Source organism: Bubalus kerabau, chromosome 3, assembly GCF_029407905.1.
Source record: "Bubalus kerabau isolate K-KA32 ecotype Philippines breed swamp buffalo chromosome 3, PCC_UOA_SB_1v2, whole genome shotgun sequence".
In the NCBI taxonomy this organism is placed as follows: domain Eukaryota; kingdom Metazoa; phylum Chordata; class Mammalia; order Artiodactyla; family Bovidae; genus Bubalus; species Bubalus kerabau.
Window position 1 is genome coordinate 74,951,377 of NC_073626.1, and position 20,044 is coordinate 74,971,420.

At 41.4% G+C, this 20,044-nt stretch overlaps 2 long non-coding RNA genes and 1 pseudogene across 2 annotated transcripts; 1 reads left to right on the forward strand and 2 right to left on the reverse strand.

Moving 5' to 3' along the window:
* Nucleotides 1-20,044, forward strand: part of LOC129646254 (10 kDa heat shock protein, mitochondrial-like) — a 284,232-nt pseudogene that overhangs the window by 222,489 nt on the left and 41,699 nt on the right.
* LOC129646256 (uncharacterized) lies at nt 6,279-10,079 on the reverse strand. The gene is made up of 3 exons (XR_008711802.1): nt 9,601-10,079; nt 8,971-9,152; nt 6,279-6,672 (listed from the first exon to the last, which is right to left on the reverse strand). It is a non-coding gene; the product is annotated as an uncharacterized LOC129646256 (long non-coding RNA).
* Nucleotides 15,153-15,778, reverse strand: LOC129646257 (uncharacterized). Its single transcript, XR_008711803.1, has 3 exons — nt 15,482-15,778; nt 15,359-15,396; nt 15,153-15,246 (listed from the first exon to the last, which is right to left on the reverse strand). It is a non-coding gene; the product is annotated as an uncharacterized LOC129646257 (long non-coding RNA).

Consider the following 20,044-nt stretch of genomic DNA (forward strand, 5'->3'; position numbering starts at 1 on the left):
ACTGTTATCATTGGAATATTAACTCAGAAACCCAGCCCCTGCCATATAGCCTCTGTCTTTCCAAATACATTTTGTTTTTATTTGTTAAGCAAAGAGGACTTAACAGTTAGAAGGATTCTTGTTAAGCCCTTAATGCACAGAAGCACTCCTTTATGAACTGAAGCAATGTGTCTTTTGGCTAGGTGCTTTCCTAGGCCTGGAGGAGGAAGGAAAATTGGTTGATTGCTTTAATTAATAAATCTAGTCTCCACTGAAATCTCTGCTTCCTGTGAAACAGCTGTTCCCTCCTTGCAAAATCCAGTTCCACAGGCAACCCAGGGTTCCTCTGAATTTTTACATTGACCAAGGTCTTCTAGCCTTTGGTTGCTCCCTCTCGAGAGAAGCATCGGCTTAAACCTGGAGACTTTAGGGTAGTGAGGGTTCGGGGGACTGATTCTGCCACTAAATATCCATGTGATCAGTAATGACTTCCTTTAGGGCCCATTTCTTCTTGACCATGGAGCCAAATTAGTTCAAACTTGTTAATAAATAATAGTTTTCTTCAACCAGCCTCATCAGAAAGCTTTGATTACTGGCTGAATGCTTTGCAGAATAGCCTATAACAGATCTAAATTCAATTCAACCTAAAAACCATTTTCTGTGTGCCTACTACATGTCAAGAACTAGAGGAACTTCAGAAATAAGTACTTAAAAAAGGGACACATTCAAAACTACCTGTTACTGGGAGTGTCATGAGAGCACAGAGGCAATGCAAAGACAATGCATACACAGACACTGGGCCGTCCCATCTGAGAGCATGCCATCCAAAGCTAGCAGCAGGGAAGAGGCCAGGAAAGGACATATGCAGTAAAAGGACTATACTGCGGTGCATATAAACATGCCCGGCCGACACCCCCCGCTCCCACCCTTCTACCCAGTAACAGCAATGGGTAGTCTGTACCAGGCCCTTCTCTAAAGGCTTTCCATGTATTAATTTTCTGTATCCTCACAGAAACCTAATAATAGGATATTCTTCCCCATTTTAAAGATGAGGAACTTGCCTACATAACAAGGCACATCTAGCAAGTTGTAGGCCCAGATATATGAACTCAGGAAATTTGACTCCAAGGCCCACATTTTATTTTTCAAAACCAAATTATATCTGGTGTCAACTTCACTGGGGCAGATAGAGCATTCAGCGTCAGGCATCACAGAGGGCTCTCCCTTTTCTTGGGGTGCTCTAAGAGTCTGGGGAGGAGGGGCATACATGGTCCTGAAAATATGGGGAAAGGGCAGTTTTCAGTCTCCCACGATGACATTTGGGAAGAAAGGTGCTCTGACAAGCTAGCTCCAGCACACCCCTGCCTTAGGGTTCACTCCCCAAAACCTTCATCAGCTCTCCCCAATGCAAGATCCCAGTACCTTCTCAATGAGTGAGAGAGAGCACACTAGCTCTCTCAGCCATTAGCAGAACACACACACACACACACACACATACACACCTTCCTTCTAATTCTACTAAATCATTTTTCTCATTAAAGATAGAGGCATCCTTTCTGCCTGTCCTCCCTTCAAGCCCACTCCCTCACAGAGCATCCATAGCCTGACCTTTGGAAACAAAGGCCTGTTAACTCTTAGGAGAGACAAGAACCTAACACCATTTATGTTGACATTCCCACCAGGTAAGTAAGTAAACTTCTCATTCAGTTTAAATCACTTCCCAAATATTCTTGGATGTAAAGGGAAGTTCACCTTTGTTGTTGCAATGCTCCTGTGAAGCAAGTCTCTTTTAATACAGAAACCACATTTTGGCTAAATTTCAAATTAAGGATTTCCTCACAGTTCTTATACTTAAAATGATGCAAACTGATTATTAAGCTAGTGTAGGCAAGAGCTGGGGAGGGGGGGAAGACTGCCAGGAAACCCTCAGCCACGGAGGTGAGTGCCTGACCCTGTGATGTTGCCTTGTCTATATAATTTGCTGCGTGTTGCATCATACAGAATATGCCAACCTTTTTCCGCCTGCTCAAAAAAAGATGATGCTAATTAGATCAGGCAAATAGCTGCTGTTGTTGATTCATTTGAAAATGATTATTCCAAGGCAATGTGTTATTACCCAGCAAGCCACAGCTTTGCCTATTAATGCTCTGAGGTGGCTGCCAGACTTCAAAGTCAGAGGTGGAATCTGAGGCTAGCAGTGCCTGCTGGGTCACTATCAGAGCCTTCATCTGAGGACAAGGAACAATCTATTGACATTTAAGAATTTAATCCCTTCTGGTTAGTATGAACACTACTATCAATTCAGTGCTAATAAATATCAGTTGGGACACTTCCCATGTGCAAAGCTTAATACAGTAGATTACACAAAAACAAATATGAAGTTAAGGTTCTTACATTTTAGTGAAAGAGCTAAGATGCTGAGTCAAGTAATAATACAGAATCTTGCAAGTAGTATAATTAAGCAAAATAAGTAAAAATGCATTTGATAAAGTGACAAGTTTTCCACATGCTGTTTATTTATTTAGTATATTAGAAATATAAAGTGCTGTGGGAACACTAAGGATGTAAAGATTCATTTTGTAGAGGGTAGACTTAAAGGAATCAAGATGAGGAAAAACTTCAGGAAGCAAGTAGCATCTGAGCTGCCTTTAGAAGAAGGAGTCAAGTTTTAAAATTTAGTGAAACATTGCTGTTTAGTCGCTTAGTCAGGTCAGACTCTTTTCTCAACCCCATTGACTATAGTCCACCATCCATGGGTACTCTCCAGGCAAGAATACTGGAGTCGGGTATCATTTCCTCCTCCAGGGGATCTTCCTCACCCAGGGATCAAGCCTGCATCTCCTGCAGGCAGATTCTCCACCACTGAGCCACCAGAGAAACCCCCAGTGAAGCATTAGCAAGAGCCCAAACCAAGAGCAGGGAAGTTGTGTTAGGTGGTCCAGTTTGTAATTAGGAGGCAAAAAAAAAAAAAAAAGTAATCTGTGTACCTCTAAGTGTAATCAGATCACAGAAGGTTTTCAATCTGCACACAAGGATTTTAGATCTTCTTTGGAAAGATAAAAACATCTTTTCCAAAGATTTTTAGAAAATAAATGTTGATGCAGAAAATAAATGTTTCTCAGAAAAGACTATATGTTTTTTTTTAAATGCATATAAAAAGAGCTGCAAGTTAAACTTGCTATTATTGAAGTTAACCTAAAAAAAAGTGTGAAAACAATTTTTACTCATTTTTGAGGGTTGTGCTTCCTGAGGCACAGATTCTAGATAAAATTCAGACCATTATAATCCAATAATGCTGAAACAGATTTCATTGCTACCAAATAAAGAACATGTTTTCCCCTTTTGTCTTCTGTGTAAATTCCCCTTCCTCCTTGTGAAACTGTTAATATGCTGAAATTGACCATTTAGCCCACCTCCAAACCCTTAAAATGTAGTTAATTACAAGATAGGCCAATTTAAACTTTACGACATTCTTGATACCAGAATATATGGTAGGTTGTTTCTGTTAATCAGGAGAAGGAAGGTGGTGTCAGCATGTGAGGGGAGAACGAGGCTGCTCTGGTCTGGACGCTGCTCCTCCCCTAGCAGCGCCTCCCACTGGCTGGAGGACAGAGTCCTTCTCCTCTCTTTTAAATTGCAGAATGCGGAGATTGCATAGGATTACGTCCTCTCTACCTTCCGCCTCAAATGGCCTATGAAACCAAAGAAGAAAAATTGTACACCATAGTGCAACTTAAAAGCATGTACTGAAAATGCAGGAATGATTGGTTATATAGAGTCATCCTTACAAAGTTCACTTTTCGTGATCACATGTTGGAGCAATATTGGTCCACTTAGGCAAAGCAAAAGACAGACAAGGAGGCAGAGACACCAATTACCTGGAGTAAGCAATGATTTGATTTTCAAACTAACATAATTACATACTCTTCTCCCCAAAGCTCAACCTACAAATGGCATTTAAGAAGTCAGAAATGAAATGCATCCCATATACCTAATTTTCCTTTTTTGCAGCCTCCCAGTTGTGTCCTATCAAATAATGTAATTTTATCCTTATAGTTAGATTATTTCCTTCAGAGTGGCACAACATGCAACCTGAAATACTAGAAAAGTATAGAGAAAATACTTTGAGTTCAAAAGGCTGTAAATTTTTGGGATAGAGTTGGACTGTGAAGAAAGCTGAGTGCCAAAGAATTGATGCTTTTGAACTGTGGTGTTGGAGAAGACTCTTGAGAGTCCCTTGGACTGCAAGGAGAGCCAACCAGTCCATTCTGAAGGAGATCAGCCCTGGGAGGATTACTTTGGAAGGAATGATGCTAAAGCTGAAACTCCAGTACTTTGGCCACCTCATGCGAAGAGTTGACTCATTGGAAAAGACTCTGATGCTGGGAGGGATTGGGGGCAGGAGGAGAAGGGGACGACAGAGGATGAGATGGCTGGATGGCATCATCGACTCAATGGAAGTGAGTCTGAGTGAACTCTGGGAGTTGGTGATGGACAGGGAGGCCTGGCGTGCTGCGATTCATGGGGTCGCAAAGAGTTGGACACGACTGAGTGACTGAACTGAACTGAAAATTGATTACTATCTTTATAAATTTGAAGTTTATAAGATTCTCTGTAAGGAATCTTACCTGGATGGCAGGTACTTGCATGCTGCTATTTTATTTCATTTACATTTCTGTGTACTTATCTTTTATCTTTCAATGTATTTGAGTGTTAAGTATGAGAAATTTCATAATTAAAAACTTTCATTGTCCAGGAATTAATTGATTGAACATTTCAGGAGACAAAGTCAACTTCCCCCCTAATAGAAGTTCATATTACAAGAAACATCTCAGTATTGATAGGAGGAGGGTGCACAGCTCAAAGAGAAGTATCTATGTCAGGCAGGACCTCAAAGTAAATATAATGAAATAATATGAAAAAGTATTTGTGTTACTTTTCTCTGCAGCCTGTCTGAACTCCTGATCTTCTCTCCAGTCAGCTGATGATATCCTTCTACCCAGGAGGAGAATAAACTGGTATAGAAGGAATGTAAGGAAAAAGAAAAAAAATTGGCATTCAATATAGGATTTTTTTAGAAAGACAACAACTATGCAAGGTTATTACCTTAAGAGGGGTAATCCCTTTTATTTCTATCTTTAATGTAACCAAAACCAGGATTAGAGAATAAATGTTACTGAGTCCTCCTTTCAGTTCAGTCATGTCAACTGTTTGTGACCCCATGAACTGTAGCATACCAGTCTTCTGTGTCCATCACGAACTCCCGGAGCTTGCTCAAACTCATGTCCATCGAGTCAGTGATGCCATCCAACCATCTGGGCCTCTGTCGTCCCCTTCTTCTCCTGCCCCCAGTCTTTCCCAGGGTCTTTTATAATGAGTCAGTTCTTTGCATCAGGTGGCCAAAGTATTGGGGCTTCAGCTTCAGCATCAATCCTTCCAATGAATAGTCAGGGTTTATTTCCTTTAGGATTGACTGGTTTGATCTCCTTGCATTTAAAGGAACTCTAAAGAGTCCTATCCAATACCGTAGTTCAAAAGCATCAATTCTTCAGCACTCAGCTTTCCTTATGGTCCACTTGTCACAGTCCTCCGATAGTGCAAAGAAAATGTGCTTTCTGCTATCGCAGCCAGGTGTGAGACTTGCTTTCTGTGCTTTGGAAAGAGGAAGATATGACAAAGGAGAAATAAAAGAAACTCACTGCTTCTGGCCTGGGGGTAGTTAAGCAACAGAAGACGGGGAGAGGCAGAAGGTGAAGATGATAAGAGATACGGGGGGAGGGTGGTTACTCCAAAGGCAGAACGTCTCCTACCCGCACACCCACAGGCTTCCCCAGCCCTGGTCGGGGTGCCCACAATGGGGAGAAGTGGTGCCCTAACATCGTTGTTTAGACAGAAAGGGCCTGGGTTCAACTCCCACAGGGAATCCTGATTCCTTAGGGCACAGAAGGTATCCAGATATTACCTGTGCCTTGTGAAGGGCACGGGTGTTTCCTGAAGGGGTGGCTAGTGAGCTGTCCAAAAGGACTCCTTCATCAGGATCTACAGTCCTTGGCTGAGGACACTGGGCCTGGGAGGAGGGTAGCCAGATAAAATACAGAATGTCCAGTTAAATTTGAATTTCAGGTAAGCAGCAGATAATATTATGTGTAATTTGGGGACATACACTAAAAAATTCATTGTTTGTCTGTAATTCAGATTTAATAGGATATCCTGTAATTTTTTATCAATATCTATTTTTGTTCTCATTTTTTAAAAATTAAAAATTTTAAATTGAAGTATAGTTTATTTACAGTGTTGTATTAGTGTCAGGTGTGCAGCAAAGTGAGGGTATCCCTATATTTTCATTTGCTAAACCTGGCAATCCCTACGGGGCCTCGCCAAGAGCTGCTGCCAGGCTCAGGGAGTCCTGAAGCAAGCTAGACCCAGGAGAGGCAGAGTTGCTAGACAGGGGCACCCCCAGGCCTGTATCATAGAGTGACACCAGGAGTACAACCATGCCGTAGGCTACGTCAGCCAGGGACATAAGTGGAAATGACAACAAAATGAGAATGGACGTGCAGAAGCGGGTGTTACCGTAACTGAGCCGGGGGTGGGGTAAGGACTCCATGTGCATGAGAGCTTTCACAAAGCCCTGAGGTCACATGTGATCCATCAAGAACCACATTCGGAAGAGTCACAGAGGCAGTGAGGCACCTAAAAGAGAAAGCAATTTACTTGCAAGTTGATTGTATCAGACGCAGCTTTATACAGGACTGAGCTGAAAAACAGATTTTTCCCTGATAACTCTGAGATGGGGCTTATAAAGAAATCAGTTGTAGAGACAAATCTTCAAAGTGCATTTTCTATGTGCTTTTGAGTTGCAATACAACTGAACTGTGATTCCCTACCTCACACCAATATTTAAGAACTTTTCAACAACAGAGAAAGAAAATGATAGATTATTAGAAGAAATTGTGACTGTGCCCCTGCCTATGCAATCACACCCTTGTCTCTCTCTCCGCTAATCCCTGAGGCCCTAGAGTTCTTTGACCCATAGTTCTGACCTACAGAAGAAACCCTACAGATCTTAGAGGTTGGGGTTCTTCTCCAGCCATCCAAATCTAAACCTCTGCAAACTGGTGTAATGTGGTTTCAGAACCCACCCACATTGCCATGGGACCTGAATACAGACTAGAAAAGTCCCTTTCAGTCCTGTGGACACTTGGAGGTCCCCATCAGCCACATGCTGCCTCCTGCCACTGTACTGCAAAAGCCGCTCAACACCCCCACTCCTTGGAGAGGGTCCAAGTCTCCTTCCCTTCCTCCCAAATAATGAGAGCATGATTAGCATAAACTGGAACAGATTAACTGGAGCTGGGGAAAGGGCTAGATGTACATTCTTTAGAATCAGCCACAGACATTTGGAATATTTTTAACTTTTCTGAAAGTTTTAAGTTCTCCCCCAAGTAATAGAAACTCGTTTAAAGGGCCCAGAGGCCTATTTGTCAAGCTTCTTTCTACCTGATACATGAATCCCCTGCACAACTCTGGGTCAACTGGTCACTCAGGCTCTGCTTAAACCTTCCAGTAACAGGGTCTCGTTACCCTCAAAGGGAACTGCCACTCCCATCCCTGTAATGGCCGTAAAGAGGATACAAAGCAGGAAACAAGGTCCAATAAGCTTAAGAAGCCTTGACTATTGCAGTTCCTGTTTTCCCAGCATTCTGTTTGACCCAATGCATTTTTCAAGACTCAGATATGTGTTGATCTTTATAATCAAGAAAAGTGCATGGAGGACAAGGTATGTCTCTATTGAAGACAGAGAATCAATGGGTTAGAAGGCCTCAGTGACAGATGGATGCTGTTTACTGCAGAGTTTGTAGAACTCATATCTCATTTAAAACAGAGTGAAGTAAGCCAGAAAGAAAAACACCAATACAGTATACTAACGCATATATATGGAATTTAGAAAGATGGTAACAATAACCCTGTGTACGAGACAGCAAAAGAGACACTGATGTATAGATCAGTCTTATGGACTCTGTGGGAGAGGGAGAGGGTGGGGAGATTTGGGAGAATGGCATTGAAACATGTATAATATCATGTATGAAACGAGTCGCCCGTCCAGGTTCGATGCACGATACTGGATGCCTGGGGCTGGTGCACTGGGACGACCCAGAAGGAGGGTATGGGGAGGGAGGAGGGAGGAGGGTTCAGGATGGGGAGCACGGGTATACCTGTGGCGGATTCATTTCGATGTTTGGCAAAAGTTTAAAAATAAAATAAAATTTAAAAAAAATAATAAAACATAAATGAAATTCTCTCTAGCTTTCTAAATCCCACATTCTGTGGAAGTTCAAGGTCCTTTCCTTGATTTCTGGAAATTCTCAGGGGCTTATGTTCTCATGGCCACATTTGGCTCCTCTTGATTTTACTCATTTCTTGCCTTTTGGGCTCTTCTCTTCCCTCTGCTCATCTTCCTATTCCCCCAGACTCAGGAAACTCGACCCCTTTGCCTGACTTTCTTATTGAGTTCAAATGAGTCCCTTATGAAGCTTTGAATAAATGAATCATGCTAACAACTTAAAACTGAATATTAGACATTCTTTTAAAAAAAAACCTATAAATAGACCTGATGCCTACTATGACCATCTTTCTGAATAGGCTCCAGCCTCCCACGATGGGTCCAGCATCTGGCTCTCCCTCCCCTTCTTTTCTCCTCTCCTCCTGGCCCTTGTCCACCCACAGACTTTTCTTCATTTCTGAAATAGAACCATTTAGCTATCTCTGTTTGTCTTCCTCCTGTCCCTGCCCTTAAAACTTATCAAATTGTTTGCCAAGTGACAAGTTTGCTTCCTAAGAGGAACTCAGGCACCAAGTGTAAATTATATAAAATATATTTTTACCCACTAAGCCTCCATGGACAATATTGGCCCCAATTCTTAAGGGACTAATTTTCAGTCTTGCATCTCTCATCAGTGATACAGTGTATAGAAGACGAGGGAACCTAACCTTGAATTATGGGGACAGAACAACAGGGCCAAAGCCTTCTTTTGCAGGGTAGAGCACGAGCAGAACTTCCTTGGCTGTGACGACCGTGGATGCCCTCTTTATGGCTGGGCTTGGTGCCCCCTCCCTACTGCAGCAGGTTCATGCTCCTTGAAAAGTGGTCATCTTCACTGCAGATGCACTTTCTGGTGGCAGGAGGAACAGTAGATTAACAAGTGTCTGATGTTTAAATTCCAAAAGGTCACACACATGCGTCCTGCACAGCAGAGGAGTCAGCTGTGACCAGAGCTCTTTTGGACAGCGGGACCCCAATAGCCCTACTCAGGACTTGGCATAAAATTGTACCTGGCTAGGTTGGCAAAGCAAAAGCACAGAGAATCAAAACAAAAAGTGTCTCTAGGTAAAAGCAGGGCTGAAATTTTCAGCTTCTTATTTGTGGCTTGTACTCAGGTGTTTGTGTTCTTCCAGGGAAACAATAGGCTCATTAGAGCACAAGTGAAGAAGTTACTTAATAGGTTCGTAAGTCACCCCGTTCTTGCAAGACAACAGCCATGCAGGGGTGCAGATGAGTGAGAATCACTGATGAAGCTTTAAATTGATACACTCACTGAAGCGTAAGCTATCAATACTGACCTTGTTTGCTGCTTCCCAAGCAGGCAAGTGGAGTTCTCTGGAACCTTTGGGTAGTGAGCCATGCATTTAAGCAGATTTCAAAGAACTGCATTTAACTTAACCAAATAGCTCATTGAATTGTTTCTGGGTTTCAAGGATTAAACGCATGTTAGAATAGTGGTTTTAAGCATTTTTAGTCATCTAGAGTTTTAAAAAATCCAGTTCTGGCAGAGGAGTCTGAGTCTTCTAAATGTTTCTTTCTGGAATGAAAACAGCTGAAAGCTTGAGATTGCAGCTAGACCTAACCCAAACACTGTGGTCATAGTAGCTGACCTTAATCTATAGCTTGCTGATTATTAAACCCTATGATATGTCCTTTAATATGCAACATTTTATTTAATCCTCACCATGACCTTGGGAAGACATTAGAACTTAAAGTGATAAAAATAATTACCCAAGATCTCTGCACTAATTAAGAATTAAGATTCAAATCCAGGGCCTAAACTCTTAGCCACTACCCTATATTGCCTCTGGCTTCCCAGGTGGGGCAGTGGTAAAGAATCCGCCTGCCAATGCAGGAGACATAAGAGACATAGGTTTAATCCCTGGATTAGGAAGATCCCTTGGAGGAGGAAATGGCAACCCATTCCAGTATTCTTCCCTGGAAAATTCCATGGTTGGCTACAGTTCAGGGGGGTCACAAAGAGTTAAACATGACTGAGCACACGCACATAACACACACAACTATATTGGCTCCAGTGTGATTTCATAGATACATAAGCCTATGACTTTTTCATAATTGAAAATATATTACAAGAAATAAAAGTCCACCATGAGTATTTATTTCTCTTGTTGCCTATCATGTAAATGGCATTACATTTGCCCACATGCTCAGTTTTATCTAAATTCCCAAATCCAAAACCCAACCTCTTAAATACTTCCCAGCCCCTGTCTTCCCCAGCAGTGGTATATGTTGGCTCCCCCTCTCTCCTGCCTGTCCAGTTTCCACACTGTGGCCAGAGTTCTTTTTCCAAAACACAAAGTTGGTCATGTCCCTTCACTACTTAACACCATGCCTAGCCTTCTATTGTCTGCTGCTGCTGCTAAGTCGCTTCAGTCGTGTCCGACTCTGTGCGACCCCATAGACGGCAGCCCACCAGGCTCCCCCATCCCTGGGATTCTCCAGGCAAGAACACTGGAGTGGGTTGCCATTTCCTTCTCCAATGCTACTCTCCATCAAGTCCAGATACTTTAGCATAGCACACAAAGCCTGTCATGGTCCAACCCTAACCTCCTTTTTATATTTATTTCTTGCCTCTCATTCTTATGTGTACAATTCAGTGATCATATTACACTTTACTTCTCAATCTCAGGTTCAGAAAACTTAGATACCTTAATCTACCAGCATTATCTAGAAGCCCTGCTCGCAGGTGAACAGAATTGGTAAGTTTTCTGGGAGCAGCAGAAAAAATAGTTTAGGGAGTGGAAGAAGACTTACTGATTATCTATTGTGCATTTTCCTTGTTTTCCAAATGAAATATGAAATTCTAAAGTCAGAAAGTGCCCTACCAAAATCACATAGCCACTTAGGCTGTTCACACTAAGCTTCTCCCCAGACCAAGAATTCTGTTCTATGATTCATACATTTAGTAAAGGAAGTATCCATTTGCCTTTTATTTTAAGCTTCAAAATTTTCAATTTAATTGCATTGCAAGCTTGTACTTTGAAGGGATAAAGTAATTGCCACATTTAGAAGGCTTTCGTGTATTTTTTAAAAAATCACAGAGACTTACTAACCCTGCAGTTTCCTGACCTGTTATTCATTCTTTGGTTCATTAAATATCCACTAACACTATCATATACCATATATTCCACATACCAGAGTCTCTGGAGACAAAGACAAGAAAATATTTTCTTTCTGGTATTTCATTGCCTAGTACAGACAAAAATGTGCAGAAGTTTCTTTTTTCATTATACGTAAGAGCCTTGAAGGAGAGAAGTACAATGTTCTGTGGAAGAACAAAGAAGTAAATGACTCAAGGAAAGTTTGCTGAGAAAGAGGCAGACATCCGTACTGGGCTAAAGAATGGGTTATGTTGACCCAGGCTAGACAGTGAGAGGAATGGGCTTAAGTAGACACATTGCCCACTGCTCCGAGGAAGGCATCTTTCTCTTTTCCAAAGAGTCATGAGATTTCAAAAATAACTAACATACTGTTGGCAGTGGGCAAGGAACTCTTCAAAACAGTTTAGGTGTAAAAATTTACATAATGCTCAAAACAATCCCATTGTATGGATGAGGAAACAGTGACATGAGAGAAAGTAACTTGCCTAAGGTCACACAAGTGGCAAGTTGTGGAACTAAGATTGGATCCCCTCAGCCTGGTTCCTGTGTGAGTTCAACCCCTCCACTGCTCTGCCTCTAGTATATTTCAGGACGCAATGATTAAAACATTGATCTGGTGGTCGAAGAACTTACATTCTCATCTCAGCCAGTCTGAGGCTTAGCATATGTACCTTGAGTTAGATTGGTGAACCTCTTAACCCTTCTCAGCAACAAAAGTAAATCAATCTTCTTGGGTCTAGACCAGAGGTTAGCAAACTTTTTTGGTTAAAGGGCCAGATAGTAAATAATTTAGGCTTTGTGGACCATATGGTCTTTGCAGGTGTAGCACAAAAGCATCTATAGACAATATGTAAACAAGTGAGTCTGGCTGTGCTCCATAAAACTTCATTTACAGGGACTGACATTGGAATTTCATATAATTATTGTGTCACGAAATATTATTCTTCTTTTGTTTCCAACCATTTAAAAACAAAAAACCCATTCTTCGCTTTGTGTTTGTTCGGTCCCTAAGTTGTGTCCAACTCTTTGTGACCCCACGGACTCCAGCACTCCAAGCTCCTATGTCCTCCACTATCTCTCGGAGTTTGCTCAATTTCATGTCCATTGAGTCAGTAATGCTATCTAACCATTTCTTCCTCTGTTGTCCCCTTCTCCTCCTGCATTCAGTCTTTCTCAGCATCAGGGTCTTTTCCAATGAGTCAGCTCTTTGCATCAGGTAATCAAAGTATTGGAGCTTCAGCATCAATCCTTCCAATGCATATTCAAGGTTGATTTCCTTAAGGACTGACAGGTTTGATCTCCTTATAGTCCCAGGGGACTCTCAAGAGTCTTCTCCAGCACCACAGTTCAAAACATCAGTTGTTCAGGGCTCAGCTTTCTTCATGATCCAACTCTCACATCTGTACATGACTACTGGAAAAATCAGCTTTGACTGTACAGGCCTTTGTTGGCAACGTGATGTCTCTGCTTTTTAGTACGCTGTCTAGTTTTGTCATAGCTTTCCTTCCAAGGAACAAGCGTCTTTTAATTTCATACAGATGGTAGTCTGATTTGGCCTGTGGCTGTGGTTTGCCATCTATTGATTTAGGATCTAGAGCATAACTTCTCCCTTTTAGGAAACTCTCCAGGAATCAGTTCGGTGTTGAACATCCACTGGGTAGTCAATAATTATTAACTAACACTCCAGGGTACCTCATAGGCATGTGGTAGAGGGAACACCATGACCTGGAAATAGCATGATACTAGGGATTAGAAGACCAACCTGGAGTCCCAGATCTTAAGTTACTTATCTTAAGTAAACTTAAGATAGTCAATAACCTCCAACCAGGCCTTGGTTTCCTGCTCATTTATCATGGCCAAAGACAGGCCATGGTATCCCTGTAAGAGCTCTATTTACCTGTATTGTACTTATAAGTATGGCACTTTGCATATGTTAACTTAATATTTACCACAGTAATATGAGATATGTACTTAAAATGTTCCCATTTTGCAGATGAGGATTAGAGAGACTAAGTAATCTGCCCAAGACCACACAGCAGGTAAGTGGCCGGGATAGAACTTGACCCCATTATGGCTTCAGAATCTAGCTCTTGACCCCAGGCTATAATACTTTCACTTTATAAATGAGGAAGATCCCTTCCTCAACAAAAAAAAGTATACTGCTACAAGCCCCCTCCTACCCTTGGAGTGGGGTATGAGGGATATCAGCAATGAATTTGAGACACATAAGCTCAAATATAAAGTATGGAAATAAATGTTTTAGTCCTACCTGGCATTTAGTGAACACTTACTATAGATCCAGATCAAATATTTTACTCTATCTTGTTTCATTTAATCCTATTAATAACAAGTTTATGAAGTACTATTATCAACCCCTCACACAGATAGAAAATTGAGGCTTAGAGAGATGCAATGCTTGTTCAGGGTCCCAGGATGGTAAATAGCAGAGCAGAGATTTGAACACCTGGCACCTGATCTCCGAGTTCAGAGGGAGCAGTGACACTTTCAGCCATACTTGGTATGTGTTGCTATTAGTGGTGCATTCGGCCACGCGGTGGGTTAAATATGGCTTTGACAGCTGGCCTGAGAACCTAACCATCACTTAGAACTCAGTTTCCATAGAAAAATGAATTGTGAGTTTGAAACAACTCATTTACAAGCAGATTTGGGAAAACAGTCAGTGAACTGGGAGCTGAGTCTGTGCCTTTGTCTGTGGCTCAGTGGTAAAGAATCCGTCTACAATGCAAGAGACATGGGTTTGAACCCTGGGTCAGGAAGATCCCCTGGAGGAGGAAATGGCAACCCACTTCAGTCTTCTTGCCTGGAGAATCCCATGGACATAGGAGCTCGGTGGGCTGCAGTCTATGGGGTTGCAAAAGAGTTAGCAGCTCAACAACAATCTCTTTATTGTATGTGAATGTTCAGAACTTTTGCCTTTGGCAATGATCTTGCCTCATTCTCCTTACTTTCCTGAAGTGTCTGCACTGCTTTGCCCACACTGGACAGCCAATGATCTCCTGAGTAACTTGATCTCTAGAAGAGGAGCTATGCAGTAACAGCTCTCATCAGACACCCCAAATTTTGCCTCCAAACATACTGGAGGGAATTATTGTATCCACAGAGACGTGGTGCCCCATTACTGGGTTACCCCGAATTGAAAGGCTATAGACGAAGGTCAGTATGAGTTCAGAAGAGAAGCATAAAGAGACTGAGAAGTGGCTCTGTAATTTTGGAAATGCAGCTCCTTGACAAGGACCTCTGTGTGAACTGTGCAGATGCTGGGTGGCTTGCCAGGTACTAACAACAGTCCTTATTAAGCTTGTCTTGTTCATTTGCTTTTAAGCCATGTGCTGTATTTATTAGCAATGCTTATGAAGAAGTCTTCTTAATGCTGGATTAGCAATACCTTTCCCTGGGGTGTTTTCTGTGTCGAAAGCTGTGGAGAAGGGTGAGAATGAGTTCAAGGCTGAGATCTGGGACTGACTTGCAGTGTGACCTTGCTCAAGTCACTTCATCACCACCCTTCTATTTCCACCTCTGAAAAAAAATAAAATAGCAAGCTAATACCCGCCCTCTATCTAACTCCAAAGATAAATCAATGTCTGAAAAGTGCTTTGAGCTTCTCGATACAAAGGCGAGTGTTCCTTACCGTCATTAATTAGCATGTATTAATAGAAAGAGTAGTACAGAAAACCCAAAGGTGATCCGAAATAGTGATGAACAAACCTGTCATATTGTATTAGCAGCTGTCACAGAGCAGGCAGTGGAAATGAACAGCTTCTCTCCCTAATACTGCAGAGTTTTTCTCCTGCAAACTGATTCCTATGAAATTCAATTTAGGGGAAAAAAACCTTGTATGCCAAGTTATATTCACTTGGAAATTTCTTAGCAAGTAATATAGTTTTCTGAAAAGGGTGTGGGTGGGAAGGCTTACCTCTTTCCTAATTTCATGACTGCCAAGTGTACATGATCCTATAATAGAGAAAGGAACATCCATTGACCACCATTACAACCAAGATTTAAATATAAGGACACATTAATTTTTTTAATGCAGTACCTATTTTCTCCTTCATCGGGCTATTTTGGCTGAAATAATTTGACAGCAAAGCAACCTTTGGTCTTGTCTGAGAGGTTTTGCTGGTTCTCTCCATGCACCTGTGTCTGTCCGTGCAATAAACCTGACTGTAGGACTCCCATCACAAATGAACTGTCAGATCATTACTACAGTTGATGCAATATAATCTGTCTTGAAATTAGAATCAGTCTGGCCAAGCTAGGCGTTCACTTGCCATAGAGGCTAATTCACTTCTTGAATATGCATTCATGGAGATATGCCTCGATTTGGAATCCAGAGGGAGTACACGTTAAGAGCAGATTTTCTGAATTAGCATGGCAAGAGGGAAGGGTCCTTCATTTAGACGGCTGCAGATGCCGCTCCCTCTTGTTCATTACAATTGCATTTCATCAGCTTTATGATGTCCACATGTCAATTGAGTGTGAGGATTTTTCACACAAAAGAGCCTCAGGGAAAACGACTCCACTAGCTAATCAGCTGATTATCATACCTCAAATGGGCTGCAGTACTTGCTACTCCCAACCTGTAATGGGCAAGAGCAGAATTGAAGATTAAGACTGCAAAGAAAGAGAGCTCTTCAGCCTGTTTAAGGAAATTAAAGAGGAATTTGTCAGCAAGGAGAAGAAAGAACTACAGGAGCAGAAGAGAAAGCCTATGAAATAGATGGGTTTTCAAAATAAAATGACTGATGTTTTCCTTTAAAATAGCATTGGTGGGAGAGGGTGAAAGGTTAATTAACTATATTATCTGCCCATATATGCCCAGCTATATAAAGCTCTGTCTGCCCCTGCCCTGGATTTTAAAACCAATATTCAAGAACCCAGCCCAGTGTCGAGAAGAATGTTTCAGAATAATTGAGTTAATTTCCAACAAGTCAACTATTCACAACTGCCCCTGGACACCTCCTTATGGATTTCCTTGGATTGTTTGGAAATTAGTTGATTAATATCAAGAAAATGATGATAGTAAGAGAAGAAAAACATACCCACACAACCTCGTAAAGAATGCTAGCTTGGGAAACATTTATGAAAGTCACTAACTGAGATTTTTATTACCAGAGATGTATTTTTATATTCTTTGAGGAAAGGAAATTAACGGGTGGCCTTTTTTCTGTTTTTGTCTGAAATTTACCAAAGTTTTCTCCCAGCTCCCTGGGGTCTTCTTCAAGTCTATCTAAAATGCAGTTAGAGCAGAGGCTGTCTTTTGCTTCACAGCGCGTCTGCCTTATGCTTTCATCAGAGGAGTCTAACTCACACAGATGCACTATTTAACAATGCCATCCCCTGCTTTCATCAGTAGGGGGAAGGTTGCAGAGCCGAGCCCTGCAGAATAAGGGGGGCAGGTCCCCTGTGATCGGCGAAAGCTGAACATCGGTGCCAGTTTCCATCTGTCATGATAGCCTATCCTCGAACCTTCAATCTGTCAAAAGCGCACTGCCTGGCTGAAGGCTCCAGGAGATTTGGTGCACTAAACACATTTGACAACAGCATTATCACTGCAAGGAGCCAGCAAAATGCCATCAATGTGTTAATTGTAACTGGCTATGTAAAGTGTCACTTCCCATATCATTTAACACCAGCTTTGCCTCTTTTGCAGTTCCTAATTTTCTACACTTTATAAACATATGGATTGCTGTTGTAACAACAATGTGATCTTCTTAGCAGAGGCTTAATTTTGCTTGGATACACTGCACTCAAGCTTCTAACCGGGAAACAGCGACAGGCATGAAGGGGGCTGGGGAGGGGAAGTCTGGAAGAGAAAATAAAGGGAGACTTGAGAAACTGGAGTGTAGGGGAGATGGGAAAGGCCAGCAGGAGTCCAAGCTTCTCACACAGAGCTGCTGTAACATTTTTTTTTTTTTATATGCATGGAATGGTGGTGCTTTTTTTCAGGATGTGTTCTTGCTAATGGGTAAATAATTCTGTTTCTGTTGCAAAGGATGAAAAATGTATATCCAGAATTTGCAGGCAGTGAGTTTTCCTCCATCATAATGTGAACAGTTTTATAATGATAAACATGAGAACAGTACATAAATAAATGAAAAATCCCCCTTGAAGATCTGAATGGGTTTTTAGCACCCAAGTACCTAATATTCAATTTCTGGTACAACCAGGGCCAGGTGTTAAATTTCTCTAGTTACTGTCACTAATGCAAATTAGATTCTTTTCCTGCTCGTAAAAAATCAAATCCACATTAGAAATTAGCTATAAAATGTAATGACTTAAATGCTATAGTGTTTTACAAATCTCCCTGCATTTCTATGGTAGATAATGCTGTAAAACTGAGAGAAGATAATAAAATATGGTAGGAAGTTGAGTTATTTAAAGGTCTTTTGTGACTGCTTACTTAGAAATGTGATGTATTCTTTTACTCTTTTCCTTCCCTGTCCCCTTTCACTGTGGGAAATGAGCACATTTATGATTCCTTTTTTATAAGCTTAGATGTAATCAAAATTCATTTTTAAATGATGCCACAAGAGCTGGAGAAATCATTTGCATTATTGAAAAAAACATCACCCAGAGAAGTTTACAATACCTTTGCAACTTTTAATCATTGGTATTGTAACCATCCTGAGGAAAGTTGCAAGTGGTTAAATAAAGAGCTTAATTAGCATTTTAAAACTCTTCATTGATACTATCACCAAATTTACCTCCACGACTATTTCCTGTCTGCACCCACTGCCTTACCCCGTAGAAAAATATCCAAATGCAAAAGAGAATTTTCCTTTAAAATAGAGCATTTATTAAAAAAAAAAAATTCTACAATGCACAACAGAGCAAAATTGAACTGAGAACATAAAAGCTATGCATTTATCAAAATTTAAATCCTAGCAGCACAGATTTAGCGGACTATTTTCCTCTGCCTCTGCCAAGTACCCAATTTAGGTCTTTAAATTCAAATCATAATGAAAGTTTAGGCCCCAATGAATCAAAAGTTTTTACAAAACAAACAAAGTTATGATTAAGCTTAACATTTCTGAACTTAGCTAAAGAAGCTTAGATCACTAGAACAGATTTATGTGAAAAATAAACTCCATGATCAAGGAAAGTGGAAGAGAACAATTTTTGAGTATGTACTATGCGCCTGGAAGGGCAGTGTCGCATGATTATTTTCATTTAAGTTTTTTCAGTGGGGAAACTCAAACAGTGTAAATAAAACTCACACAATGCCGCACAGCTAAGCCCAGTCCTCATCTATGTCCTTTCTGCCACCCCCACTCCCTGATGTCTCCCAGAGGTGGTCTGGAGAGACCACCAACTAAGGGAAGTTGCCTCTCCCGGCCTCCACCTTGGGGCCAGTCAAATCCTCCTTACTCTGCTGTAGCACCTAAGCCAGGACACTGCCCCCAGGGTGAGATGACTATGTATAGATTCTTCATCCTGGCTGGGAGAGCTTTAAGTGGGATTATTTCACTTTGCTCTTTGGCTTCCCAAGCACAGTACAGCATCTGATCTGCTAGGAAGGCAGAACTTTCACTGGGTGCCTGGTGTTAGAGTAGGAAAAAATAGGAAAATACATCGCATCTTTCCTAGGAAACTCCATGCATTTCCTAAGATTCATACCCTGCTTTAGGTTCCTGATCTACTGTACTCATTCCAAATGGTTTTCTCATATTTTCTGTAACATATACAGAGACTTTGATTTTATACCATCCCTTGGTGAGTGGTAGGGCTTGATACTCATAATCAGATGCCTCTACCAATGACCATCAGAAAGCTCTCTTCTGCAGCTGCCTTTTGTTCCAAATTTATTGTCTCTTTGATCTTGGCATGGATCTAACATATATGCAGAGTACATCATGAGAAACGCTGGGCCGGAGGAAGCACAAGCTGGAATCAAGTTTGCCGGGAAAAATATCAATAACCTCAGATATGCAGATGACACCACCCTTATGGCAGAAAGCGAAGAAGAACTAAAAAACCTCTTGATGAAAGTGAAAGAGAAGAGTTAAAAAGTGGGCTTAAAGCTCAGCATTCAGAAAACTAAGATCATGCATCTGGTCCCATCACTTCATGGCAAATAGATGGGGAAACAATGGAAACAGTAAAAGACTTTATTTTCTTGGGCTCCAAAATCACTGCAGATGGTGATTGCAGCCATGAAATTAAAAGATGCTTACTCCTTGGAAGGAAAGTTATGACCAACCTAGACGGCATATTAAAAAGCAGAGATGTTACTTTGTCAACAAAGGTCTATCTAGTCAAGACTATGGTTTTTGCAGTAGTCATGTATGGATGTGAGAGTTGGACTATAAAGAAAGCTGAGTGCAGAAGAATTGATGCTTTTGAACTGTGGTGTTGGAGAAGACTCTTGGGAGTCCCTTGGACTTCAGGGAGATCCAACCAGTCCATTCTAAAGGAAATCAGTCCTGGGTGTTCATTGGAAGGACTGATGTTGAAGCTGAAACTCCAATATTTTGGCCACCTGATGTGAAGAGCTGACTCATTGGAAAAGACCCTGATGTTGGGAAAGACTGAAGCAGGAGGAGAAGGGGACAACAGAGGATGAGATGGTTGGATGGCATCACTGACTCAATGGACATGG